Genomic DNA, 14113 nt, shown 5'->3' with positions numbered 1-14113 from the left:
AGGGACCACCTAAGCAGCCCCGCCCACCATACACCGCACGCCCTTCCCCCTAATCATGTGAGTTGTCAGTGTTTTGGTGTTTTGATGTCTAAATGTAATTAAAACTGGGAGGTGAGCCGAGGCTGGGTGCAGCGATCAAGACCACCTTGATGGCCTTTCTCACCACCCAGCGCCACGTGCACACCTCCCAATACCCTGCCTGTGTGTGATGGGGAGCGGGGAGGAAGAGGGGTCGAGGGATTTAAGTCTGGAGGAAAGCTCACCCTCCTCCAGAAGGTGAGCTGCCAGCAGCACTAGGCATGCCCCCCCTCCCAGGGCCTCCCAAGGACCAGGACAAGCCAGGGACAGCCATCCCCGTAACCAGAGCCTTCGGCGAATCTAACCAGAGAGTCATCACCGACCCAAGAGGGGACCAACTCACCACACGCAGAAGGGGGGCATGAGGACAAAGAAGAGGAGGGGCGGCAGAAGGGGAATCCCAGACCGATTGTCCACCGCCCCCTCACTCACAGAGGACACCCCCACCTGGGGACATGAAGTCCCCCCTTGTCCACACATCGGCACTTTCACACACATCCGCCACTGTCTCAGCACACACACCTACACCCACACACACACACACACACACTTCCCGACACATACAGGTCCACCCAGCCACACATTCAGCCCACCCTCAAAACCATCCTCCTGACCCCCACGTCACATCCAAATCTCCCCCATCCATCACATCTACACTTATCCACCAACCCACCACACACATGCACCACCCACTCCCCCATACATACGCCCCTGCCCATCGCCCCCCCCCCCCCCCCCCCCCCCCCCCCCCCCACACACACACACACACACACACACACAAATTGTATTAGTTGCATGTTTGAATTCTTAGTCATTGTAAATGTATTTGAACAGATCTGTGACCATTCATTTTGGTCAAAGTTACTGGATAAGTCTGCTTCTGATTTAGAAGTTGGGAGACATATGGAATTGTCTAGCTTTGATAGTAATCTATATATTTTGGATAACAATTTCGGGGCATTGAGATTTAAGAATTCTGCAGCCCTGATAGGTAGCTGCAAGTTTAATTGATCATGGGTGTATTTCTTACCTATAATAGATTTAAGTTGGTGGTATTCTAAGAATTTTGTGCTGCTGATTTCATATCGTGAAGTAATTATATCAAAAGGGAGAAAGTTCCCGTTTTCTATTAAATGTTCTAACTGTTTTATTCCTTTATTCTTCCACTGAGGGAAGTTTATCATTTACCGGTTTTGCTGGATGTCGGGATTGTTCCAAATAGGTGTAAGTTTGCATGGAATAAGCAAGGACTTGGTTAGTTTAAGAAATTCCCACCAGGCCATTAGTGAGGAGCTGATATTAATGCTTTTAAAGCATTTTTGGCGTTTGACAGCTGTGCTGATAAATGGCAGGTCTGAAATTGCCATATCCTCACACATAGCTTCTTCTATATTAAGCCATGGTTCATCTAGATAGCTAGGTTTAAGCCATTTAGAGATGTATTGTAGTCTGTTCCTTATAAAGTAATTCTGGAAATTAGGCAAGTCTAAGCCACCGCTATCTTTAGTCTTCTGGAGTGTTTTTAGACTAATCCGTGGTGGTTTGTCTTTCCAGAGAAATCTAGTGACATGAAAGTCCAGCGATTTAAACCAGGTCGATGGAGGTTTAATGTGGATCATTGAAAACATATAATTGATTTTAGGTAGAATCATCATTTTTATAGTGGCAACTCTTCCCATTAGTGATATGGGTAAACATTTCCACCATGTGAGATCGTCCTCAACTGTTTTTAGTAGAGGGACATAATTTAGCTTTGTAAGGTCTGACAGTCTGGGTGAGATGTTTATTCCCAAGTATCTAATATCTCCTGACTGTAAAGCAGTGTCAGGAGTATTATGGAAGGAACAGTTGATGGGTAGAACGGTGGTTTTAGACCAGTTAATGGAATATTCAGAAATTGATGAGAATTTATTGATGAGTGTGATTGTCTGACAGATGGATGATTGTGAATTTTGAAGGAAAAGTAATACATCATCAGCATAAAGACTGGTCTTATGCTCAATATTTCTACAGTTAATGCCTTTAATGTCTTTGTTTTGTCTAATGCTAGCTGCTAAGGGTTCAATAAAGATTGCAAAAAGTGAGGGGGAGAGTGGACAGCCTTGTCTGGTGCCTCTCTGCAAACTGAAGCTGTGAGAAGTTTGATCATTTGTCCTGACGCATGCATTTGGATTGCTATACAGTATCTTTATCCAGTCGATAAACGATGAGCCAAACCCGAATTTTCTTAATGTTGCAAATAAGAATTTCCAGTTCACCCTGTCAAATGCTTTTTCAGCATCTAGAGAGATTATTGTAGTTTCCAGGTTATGTATGGTGGCATAATCAATTAGATTTATTAGTCTGCGCGTATTAGTGGTGGAATGTCGTCCCTTGATAAATCCTGTTTGATCAGGATGTATGATAAGTGGGGTTATTTTTTCTAGTCTTGTAGCAAGCACTTTACTGATTATTTTAAGATCTGCGTTCATTAGTGATATTGGACGATAACTAGATGGGAGTTTGGGGTCTTTTCCTGGTTTTAGTATTACTGTAATACTAGCCAAATTCATGTTTTGAGATATTTGGCCTTTTTCCTTAATTTCTGAAACCATTTTATAAAAAGTCGGTGCTAGTGTAGACCAAAATTCTTTATAATATTCAACTTGGAAACCGTCTGGTCCTGGAGCTTTATTGCTGGGCATGTGTTTTAAAGCTTCATGTAGTTCCCCTACTGAAATGGGTGCGTCCAAAACCATTTCCTGATCCTGTTGTAACTTTGGAAGATTGAGGTAGCTGAGAAATTCTTCAATGTTGTTGTCTGATGGATCTGTTTCTGAGGAATATAATGTTTTATAGAAATCCCTAAACGTGTCATTTATTCCATCAAGGTCATGAAGGATATTTCCTCTTGAATCTTTAACAGAGGAGATGGTTGTTTTCTCCTTGTTTGCTTTTAATTGATTTGCGAGAAATCTTCCAGATTTGTTGCTATGTTCAAAATTCTCCAAGCGAAGTCTTTGTAGCAAAAACTGGGTTTTTTTGGTTAATTATTTCATTCAGCTCTAGTTTAGCCTTTCTTATGTGATTCAGAACTTGCTCTTCTGGAGAAGCCTTGTAGGCATCTTCTAGTGATTTTATTTTAAGCTCTAGTTCAGATATTTTTGAACTCTCCTTCTTTTTCTTATGTGATGAAAATGAAATTATTTTCCCTCTCATGACTGCTTTTCCTGCCTCCCAAAGAACACATGCTGATGTTCCTGGTATGTCATTTTTTTCTATATACAAAGACCACTCCCGTTTGAAGTAACTGATAAAATCAGGATATTTAAGTAATGATGTATTAAATCTCCATTTGCTATAAGATGGTTTAGTTTTCTTATTAATTAGGGTAAATGATACTGGTGCGTGATCACTGATAGTGATGGAATGGATTTTAGTTTCTGAGATTTTGTACATCATAGAGCTGTTAGTGAGGAAGTAGTCTATTCTGGAGTATGAGTGGTGGACAGATGAAAAGTAAGTGTACTCTCTAGCAGTGAGGTGTTGTGAGCGCCAGACATCACAAAGACCAAAATCCTCCATATATCGTTTAACAACTCTTGCTGACTGCCAGACCCTGTGTTTCCCTGCTCCGCCCCCCTTGTCCATCCCAGAGTTTAAGGTCATGTTGAGGTCGCCCCCAATGATAAGTGTATTATCAAGGTGATCATATAGTAAGGAGAAGAAGGAATGAAAAAAATGAGGGGTCATCAGTGTTTGGGCCATAAATATTTGTGATGCATAACTTCATGTTTTGGATAGATAATGTCATTATTATGAATCTTCCATCTGGGTCTAAAATTATATTATTAGCAGTAAAATTAATTTTCCTGTTTATCAGAATGGCTACTCCTCTTTGTCTAGAATTGAAGCAGGCCGAGTACACGTGAGGGAACTGTGCTGTAGAGAGTACGTTAGCTGTTGTTTTTAATAAATGAGTCTCCTGTAGCAGGACAATGTCTGCCTGTAGATCATTCAATCTGCTAAACACCTTCAACCTCTTCTCCCTGGAGCCAGCTCCACGTATATTCCACGTAACAAACCTCAGGGTGGTCATGCTCAAGCTACTGAAGTGTTTCTATAAAAGTATGTGCGTGTTTGTGTGTGTGCAAGCCCACATTAATGCATGCATGCTGCGTGTAGATTGTGTGCGTATATAAGTTCATCTGTGTGTACAATGTTCCTATATGTCTGTCCACATGCTTAGAGTGTGTGTGAGAGTTGGGGGTGAGTGTTGATGTGATTAAACGTGCTCTGTGTTGTAGGTATATTGTGTGCATGACATTTTGTGTCTGTGTCATGTGGATGTACGTGTGTACCCTACATATTATTGTTGGTATGGCATAATAGAATGAAAGAGCAGCTAGAAAGGAAAGGAGTGAGAAAAGCAAACAACTACAACTACACATGAAAAGAAAGAAATAGCACAAACAAACGAGCAAAAACAAAACCCTAAAAGGGAGGGAAAAAAGAGAGAAAAAAAAGGCCAAAAAACAAAACAAAACGAAAGCAACAACAACAGCAAATTTACAAAGACTGGCAGTAAATGTACAGTTCTGGATGACCATAATTAATGTGCTTATAGCAGATTAACATGTAAATTTAACAATGATTAGCTGTATGAGTGATAGATATTACCTGAGGTTAGTAGAGCCAGGGGGTGGTATTTTTGTCACGGTAAAGCTATCCATTAACGAACAATTTGTCCACCGCGATGACTGCACGGGATCCTTCGTCTCTGAGCTTCTTTCAGATGGGAAACAGGACCCTGCGTCTCTCCAGAATCTCTTTGGGAAACTGATTATTTACACTAAAATCGGTCCCGCGGAGTTCCGGACCTCGATCCCTCACCTGCTCTTTCTGCTTGTAGCTCACGAACTTGGCTACAATCGGTCTCGGTCTGCGGCTGTCCGGTCTTTTCCCACCTAAGCGATGAACTCGGTGAAATGAGATGTTCCTCACCGCGTCTTCGGGTAGCTTCAGCTTGGTTTGGATAAATGATCTGATTGTTTGCTCTGGATCCTCTTCTTGTTGCTCCGGGATTCCTGCGAAGACCAGGTTGTCCCTCATGCTGCGCGTCTGGAGATCGATCACAGTTTCCTTTATTTTTTTATTTTCCTCTGTGAGTCGGGTCATCCCCTCGTTGAGAGAAGTCACCGTCTCCCTGAGGCTGGCGTCCTCTGCGGCCAGAGACTCCACCTACTTTTTGCTGAATTCCAGCGACTCCCGCAGCGACTGAAACTCCCGGTGGAGAACTTCCAACAGGCCTTGACGAGCGTCGAAGCTGGCGAGATTTTTGTCAATGGACATCAGGATGTCCGAGGTGTCATCCCCGTTAGAGGACGTCGCTCCGGGCGAGTCTTCTTTCCGGCTTCTCTTGGAGGTTGAAGCAGATCTGAGCGCAGACGGAGTCGATGTTTGGCTTGTCTTGTCCATGACGATGCGGTTGAAACACTAGTCAATAAACTCCGACAAGCTGGTGAGATCGTCATCGCTTTGCTCCAGAGTTTACCTTAAACAAGACTTTTTAATTGTTTGCTTCCAGAAACAGTTTTAAGATTATATTGGCAAGAATATGATGTAAAATGAATATTTGTTTTAACGCGCCTTGACTAAATCTGCCGTCTCGCAAAATTTACGTCACTGCCGCATCACTTACCTGCGCCTCTCTCACTTACCCTGCGCAGAGGGTTGTGTATCCTGAAGATCCTAGCAGCTATGTTGTCGGGGGCTTTATGCCCCTGGTAGGGACACCCATGGCAAACAAGTGCTTAGGGGAAGGATCAGACTAAGAGCGGCTCAGCGACCTCCATGATGATGACGACTACTAACGGAAGTGTTCTCTTGCTCGGGCGGGGGTCACAAGGGCCCCCCCTCTGGAGCCAGCGTCTGGTGGCTGAGCCTTCGCCTGTGTGGCATGGTTGGGCTCAGCCTGTCACGAATGCTGTGTGGATGCAGACCCAAATGCAGGAGACAGGAAGCCAGGATGCAGGAAAGTTGCCGTAATTTTAATCCATGGCAAAAGCAAGGGCAAAACTAACAAAATGAACCAGTAACTGACAACGCAAACCAAGGGATATAAATACACAGAAGAAGAAACTAGACAAAGGTGAAACTAATCAGAAAATCAAACCAGGTGAACAAATGAACAGGAACCTAAACATGAGAGAACTAAACAAGGAAAACTACAAACCAAAACAGGAAACCAGAACTAAGGAGAAACACAAAACATATCATGACACAGCCTGAAAGGGTTACATGGGCCCCATCTCCCAGGGGCTCACCATCTGCAGAAGTAGCTTTGGGAGGTGGCAAGAGGCAGGGACCCTGGTGGTCTGATCCTTGGCTGCAGAAACTGGTTCTATGGACGTGGAACGTAAGCTCTCTGGCAGGGAAGGAGCCTGAGCTTGTGCGCTAGGTTGAGTGGTTCCGGCTAGATATAGTTGGACTCACCTCGACGCATGGCTTGGGCTCTGGAATCAGTTCCCTTGAGAAGGGCTGGACCTTCTTCCACTCTGGAGTTGCTCACAGTGAGAGGCGCCAAGCAGGTGTGGGCATTCTTATTGGCCCCCAGCTTGGTGCCTGTACGTTGGGGTTTACCCAAGTGGACAAAAAAGTAGCCTTCCTCCGCCTTCAGGTGGGGAGACAAGTCCTGACTGTAGTCTGTGCTTATGCCCCGAGCAGTACTTCAGAGTTCCCACCCTTGCTGGAGCCATGGAGGAAGTGTTGGAGGGTGCTCCCTCTGGGGACTCCCTTGTTCTGCTGGGGGACTTCAATGCTCACATGGGCAATGACAGTGAGACCTGGAGGGGAGTGACTGGGAGGCATGGTCCTCCCCCTCTGAACCCAAATGGTGTTTTGTTATTGGACTTCTGTGCTCATCATGGATTGTCCATAATGAACACCATGTTCAAGCATAAGAGTGTCCATATGTACACCTGGCATCAGGACTGTCGGGGCTGCAGCTTGCTGATCGACTCTGTAAGTGTATCAGTGGAGGTGTGGCCATATGCCTTTGACACTCGAGTGAAGAGCTGTCAACTGATCATCACCTGGTGGTGAGCTGGCTCAGATGGTGGGGGAAGAAGCTAGTCAGATCTGGTATGCCCAAATGTGTTGTGAGGGTCTGCTGGGAATCCCTGGCAGAGTCCCCTGTCAGAGCAAGCTTCAACTCCCACCTTCAGCAGAGCTTCAACCATGTCCAGAATGAGGCGGAGGAGATTGAGTCCAAGTGGGCTATGTTCTGTGCCTCTATTGTTGAGGCAACCAGGTGGAGCTGTGGCTTGTTGGTGGACACCAGCAGTGGGATGCCGTCAAGCTGAAGAAGGAGTCCTAACGGACCTTCTTGGCCTGTGGGACTCTGTAGCCAGCCTGATAGGTATTGACGGGCTAAGCAGAATGCAGCTTTGGTTGTCGCCAAGGCAAAAACTCAGGCATTGGAGGAGTTCGGTGAGGCCATGGAGAATGACTTCCGGACAGCTTTGAGGTGATTCTGGTGCACCAACCGGCGACTCAAAATGGTGAACTAGTACTCTGTCAACGCTGTGTACAGTGGAGATGGGGAGCTGCTGACCTCAAATCGGGATGTTGTGTTTCGGTGGAGGGAATACTTCAAAGACCTCCTCAATCCTATCAACACATCTTCCGATGAGGAAGCAGAGCTGGGGGACTCAGGGGTGGACTCTCCTATCTCTGGGACTGAGGTTGCTGAGGTGGTTAAAAAGCTCCTTGGTGGCAAGCCCCTGTGGGTGGATGAGATCCACCCAGAGTTTCTTAAGGCCAGAGTTTCTTAAGGCCCTGGATGCTGTGGAGCTGTCCTGGCTGACACGTCTCTGCACATCAGGGACAGTGCCTCTGGACTGGCAGACTGGGGAAGTGGTCCCCCTTTTTAAGAAGGGAGACCGGAGGATGTGTTATAGAGCTGACGAGCTCTATACCCTCTTTGGGTTCCTGGAGGGGGTTTGCCCAACTAGTCTATATGTGCTTTGTGGACTTGGAAAAGGCATCGACAATGTTCCCCAGGGGCTCCTGTAGGGTGTACTCCGGGAGTATGGTGTACTGGACCCCCTTGTACGAGCTGTCCGATCCCTGTACGACAGGGGTCAGAGCTCAGTTTGCATTGCCGGCTGTAAGTGGGATGCGTTTCCAGTGGAGGTTGGATTACGCCAAGGCTGCCCTTTGTCACGATTCTGTTTGCAACTTTTATGGACAGAATTTCTAGGTGCAACCGAGGTGTTGAGGGGATCCGATTCGGTGACTTCAGGACTGGGTCTCTGCTTTATGTGGTCCTGTTGGTGTCATCTGGCTGCGATCTCCAGCTCTCGCTTAAGTGATTTGCAGCCGTAATGCAGACTCTGCGCTGACCTGCTGTGGTGAAGAAGAAGCTGAGCCAGAAGGCAAGGTTCTCATTTACCAGTTGATCCATGATCTTACCCTCACCTATGGTCATGAGCTGTGGGTGGTGACCGAAATGACGAGATCTCGCATAAAGCTGCTGAAATTACTTCCCTCTGCAGGGTGGCCAGGCTGTCCCTTAGAGAAGGAGAAGCTCAGTCATCCGGGAGGGGCTAAGAGTAAAGCTGCTGCTCCTCCGTATCAAGAGGAGCCAGTTGAGGTGGCTCGGGCATCTGGTCAGGATGCCACCCGGACACCTCCCCGGTGAGGTGTTCAGCTGGCCTGGGAACGCCTTGGGATTTCCCCTGCAGTTGGCAAATATGACTAGGGAGAGGGAAGTCTGGGCTTCTCTGCTTAGGCTGCTGCCCCTGCGACTCAAGCCTGGATAAGCGGAAGAAAATGCTTTTATGGATAGATGACTATGAAAATAATTATTATACACTTTTTTTTCCTTACAAAACTTTTTCACCTCCAAGGTTGCATATTTTCTTGCACTGAATAAACCCACAAATCCAACTCCATACCGATAGCATTGTTTCCTGGGAGCAGCTTGTACTTATTGAACGGAATGACAGTGGACAGTCAAGTAGGTTAGCAAGAACTAAAAGAATAAAGTCAATGCTTTTTCATTTCTTAATACAGAGATTTTGCGTAACATTTTTGCAGACAAATTGCTGTTCTGTGTGACACATTCAACTCTATAGTGTTTCTACCCTCAATGGTTCATTGAGCTTCTTTGCTTGGTCCTGCATGTAAACGTAGAAAAATGTGTATTAGGCACATTTTGGCTTACACAGAGCAGAATTATAAACACAAGGTATAACTATTGTAAGCGTGGTCTATAAGTTTTCTTAGTATGTGCTTAGAAGCTTTATGCTGTTCCTCTCTTAGTTTAACTAGTAACAGGAACAGTGCATGACATAAAGATAAAAATGTTTTTGTTTTTTTTGTTGGGCACAGTCATTTTACAGAAACAAAGAGATAAATTGAAATTCTAAAGCTTTCAAACTTAGAAGGCACATGAGCAAACTAGCCTGCCTCTGTGGCTGTTGCCTAGCTACTGAATTCATGCTATTTCTTTTCCTTTTAGTTTGTAGTACAAAGTCACAACTTGAATGGAGCTGATTGAAAACATCCAAGAAAGCATATGAATGTCATACATTTATGTTTTTACATTTTCTAGACTTTTTAGGTCTTTATTCTTTTCTAGTTAATGTGAACCACCTTAAATAATCTTTCACTTTGCACAGCCTATTTGAGCTTAAAAGATATTGAGTTTAAAGAGTTGATTTTTTCATTAAATAATCTCAGCACAAAGCAGCCTGACACAACAGATTTGCAAGCAAATACTTTAACCACAATCAAATATTTGCTCAGTCTAAGGCATCTTTATTCTCCGACACAGTCCAACTGCATATGTTGTAAATCTTGGTTATATTCAATGTTATATCATCCTCTCCAGGATGGTGTCTCTGTTTGCTTGCCTTTATAATCTGCCAGTTCATTTTCCACAAAGTACTTGTCCTCTTCTACTTTGCTTTCCTATTCAACCACAGTATTTTGTTGTCCTTCTGATTTGCCCATTCAAAGTGTGAGCGGTTAAAAAGCTAAGGACAAACACATGAAAAATAGTCACCAAGAGCAGTGTGCAGCAGCTGCTGTGTTGACTATTGAAAAGTTGTGGGTGAAACTTAGCCTGTGCCAAAACTGTATATGGATTGTAAAAATAAAAATCTCTTTAAACATTCAGTATAGGCTGCACAATAAATATGTTTAGCAACCCCAATAATGTTAGTCTGTCCTTCTCTGAGGATTCAGAGTGCAAGCTGAGACTCGATGGTTGAAATGTGGAGAGAGGATCCAAAAGAAATAGAAGATGAGTCGGATTTGCAGTAGGTGCATCACATAGTTTATATCTGTTTGTGTTGATCAATTCTGTTCTCATTACTCATCAGTAGTTCAGAATTTCTGTTTAGAGTCATGCTTGTGTTTGGTTTTGTATTTGAATAGTCCTTTTTGATTTTAATACTTTTCATCACGTAATTACAGTATTTGGAACCTTTGATGGAAACTTTATGAAAGGTTTGTTTTGCACAAACAGTAAAGAGATAAGACTTGGAGGTCTTTTGCAAGTTGAAGGTTAGTTGGAAAATTTGAAGTGCTCGCTGTTTTCTTCATTAAAAGGTCGAGGTTCAGTAGTGTCAGAGGGAATAAAATGCAAAGCATCTGGTCTACTGATTTTTTTACATGACAGATGATAAGTTATTTTATAAAGTAAAACTAAAAGGAAAAACATGTTTAGAGAAAAAAGGACAGAGGATTAAAGAAAACACTTGACAGCAAAGTAAAGCAGCCCGTTGATACTAAACTGGGTTTGTAAATAGAGGTTGGTATATTGTCATTTAGCTAGCAAACATTTGAAGCTGACATTTACTTAATGAAGAGAGATGGTAATCTGGGGGACGAGAGCACATCTAGAACCCACTCTTGTTTCCTCCTCTGCATGGTTAACCTTTGCATTTCTAACGGGGCTTGCTGAATATGTTGATGAAATTAGCCCTTTCAGATTTGTTTGGGTGGTGTTTGTAAGTCAGGTGCAGCCCTGGGCAGATGGCGCTCGCAGGAGCGTAGAAGGTTCACTTGATATTCATCAGGAGAGCTGACCTCTGCCATGATGCATTCAAGCAACCTGCAAACTTCACTCAGTGTTCCCCTCTGCATAATGAATGAATGCATGAACTCAGAATCAAGGTAGTCATGGCAGCTCAGTTTCATCTGAGCCGCATGACCATCATGCTGTAGCTGGATAATGCCTGTATGTGGTTTTGAAGAAAGAACACTGATTCTGGCATCTTATTGAGACATCTTATTAATTGTCACCATGTCTTAGAAAAAAAACACATACTTCCAATAAACCAATTGGTTTCTGTCTGGAAACAAAATATGAAAAAAGCTTGAGTCAGTTCTTGTGTAGGAAATCCTTGACATTTGGCAGAAAACTCTTAATCCTTCTCATTGTCTTCAAATCTTGATTTAATGAAGTTATATCAATGCGTTCAACCTAAAATTTTTCCATCTTTCACAATATTGTTCTATTCCTTCCTTCTCGCTTCCTCTTCCTTCCTTTCTTAAAATGATATCGGAATCTTCACAATGTTTTTATAAGAGGCTGCTAAACCAATGTTGAACTGCCAATCAGATTGTCTACACTATATGACAGCATACTAGATAAATACATAAAAATACTATAATATGTGATGTGCAGAAGCAAAAGGTTTTCCTGAAGCAGATAAGAGGTACACAAACACGCTCCGATGCACACATGCAGACATATTTGTTACAGGTCAGAATAAAACCTGATGAGGTGAGCCTTGTCAACTGCAATGAGCTTTATTGTTCTCACACACTCTCATACAGGCAAACACACCTGGTTCACTGTATGTATGGATGTGATACCTGTGAGAATGTGTCACCTTGCACTGTTCCCACTGCATCAGTGAATTGGATCAGGGCTCTCTGCTGTGTGTGTTCATGTCTTTGTGGTGGCAAAATATATTTGTGGTTTCTACATTTTTGTGTTATTACTGTCTTATTACCTTTAAAAGATGTGCCAACACTCTGTTTTTCACCACTGAAAAAATAGTGTTGTCCATGACTAAGTGCATGCTTGTCTGTGTTTGTGAAAAGATGAAGGAAAGGGGTGATCCAGGACAGGTGCTTTAGGAGAACCCTTTGACTCTTTGTCTCTTCACTAATTAAGTTTAGGGTCTTTAAAGTGCATATGTAGAATGTGTGTACCTGCATCTGCCTATCCATGGGAAAGCTTTGCCTTTTCCACTCCTTTATCCTCTGATTATCTCTTTTTAAGAACAGATGTGGTAGAAATTCAAACAAAGCTCTTCAAACATTACAAACTCCTAATTCAAAATAACCAGTTTAATCATTTAAAGTATTTCCAACGTTTCCTTCTTTTAGTTCCTGAATTTTAGTGACACTGGAAAAATCACTGGATGTGGAAAAAAATGTCAGATGAGCTTGACGTAGACGTGTTAAACATACATATTAATATGCTTTTAAATGCCAACTTCCGTTTGCAAGCAGAGAAAGTAACAATATCCATAACATGACAAACACTGACTGAAGCATGACTCATCATAAATTAATATAACAGCATTACTTTAAAAACAGGCTTCAACAACAGGAAAAGATCATTTCTTTGGACTGAAATTTGCTGCTTACCTGCACAAAGATAAGATTAGTAAGGATCATCCAGGTGTATACACACACAACCTGTGTGTCAGGCTTGAATTCGCCTCTCCTATGACATTATTGTCTTATAATATTCACTTTTGGTCGTTATGTGTCATTTACTAAAACATATTGATGTTATAGTTTTCTCTGAAAATCCATTATTTGAGAATTATGTTTTAGCTGTAAGATGTCCACAGCTTTGCAATGGAGGTGGTTTCTACCTTTGGAAATAGTTCTGTATCCACCAGCTTGGACCATGGTCTTCAGCCTGAGTGGGAGTAGTTGGCTAAAAGAAAAGAAGACGTAGGAAAAAGTATTTTAAGGATGATTCTGGTGTTGGTAATATTTTATTTTTCTGTTGTCACATGCCGAGACTCAGACATTTAGCTCTAATTTGTCTCTAATCCATACTATGAATCAGTTGTAGTCTGGTTGGCTGTTTGTTGCATATACTGATTAATATCAGTGCTAAGGCTTTTTTTTTTTTTACTTTTTAACTAAAGAACTCAAAAACTAGGTGCACCTAGTCCAAATTTACACTGTGTTTAAGCAAGCTGAATCGTGCCTGCCACCCACAAGCTATTTTCCACCTGCTGCCCACCTACATCAACAATAGTGAAGCAGAGCTGAGGATAAACATGAATGCAGACACAACAGAGTGCACATGGTGGCTACACTCATCAGATTAACCTTTCATCCACTCCAATAAGACCTGTTGTCTTTACCTGGAGCAGTCCGCATCCAACACAATGCAGACGCTGCACTGAAACAAAAGCAAGTTTCCTCCACACACTCTAATGTAACGACATTAGTTTTTGGCACTGAGAGGTGAGTTGCATCCTGAGTTCCAGGTCAGTGTAGGTCAACCGAGAAAACAACAACAACAAGCAAAAAACATCCAGCTCATACCTGAAAGTCTCTGCAACACAAGTCAGTGTCTTTGGATCGTGTTTGTTGAAGTGTTCAGAACACACTCTGGCAAAGGAACAAAACAGCTGGAATAGATCAAACTAAGATCAAACTAAAATGTTTCTGGTTTCAGAACTGAAATAAAGAAAAAGAAGTGGGAGCAAATGCTTGAGCAGCGTTTTTCTTCTCTAACAGCTGAGGCAAAGATCACAACATGTCATGTTTATTTAATTATTGGACGGGTTTTCATTTTGTGTGTGCACATGGTCTTCGACTTCTAGGTTTGTGACAGTCTTAGGCAGCCTTGTGTGCACTCTTCTTAACAGGTTTAACAAGAGATTTTCAATGGTGTAGGTGGCACTATTCATGTTTTATTCTCTAGGTGCTGTGAACAAGTCTCGGGAAAACTTTAGGACCTCAGTTTGACCTCCACTGTCTCTGTTAGCTGCCATCTTTTAAT

The sequence above is a fragment of the Telmatherina bonti genome (assembly GCF_933228915.1).
Source record: "Telmatherina bonti genome assembly, chromosome: 15".
Lineage (NCBI taxonomy): Eukaryota > Metazoa > Chordata > Actinopteri > Atheriniformes > Telmatherinidae > Telmatherina > Telmatherina bonti.
Note: the sequence above shows the minus strand (reverse complement) of the source record.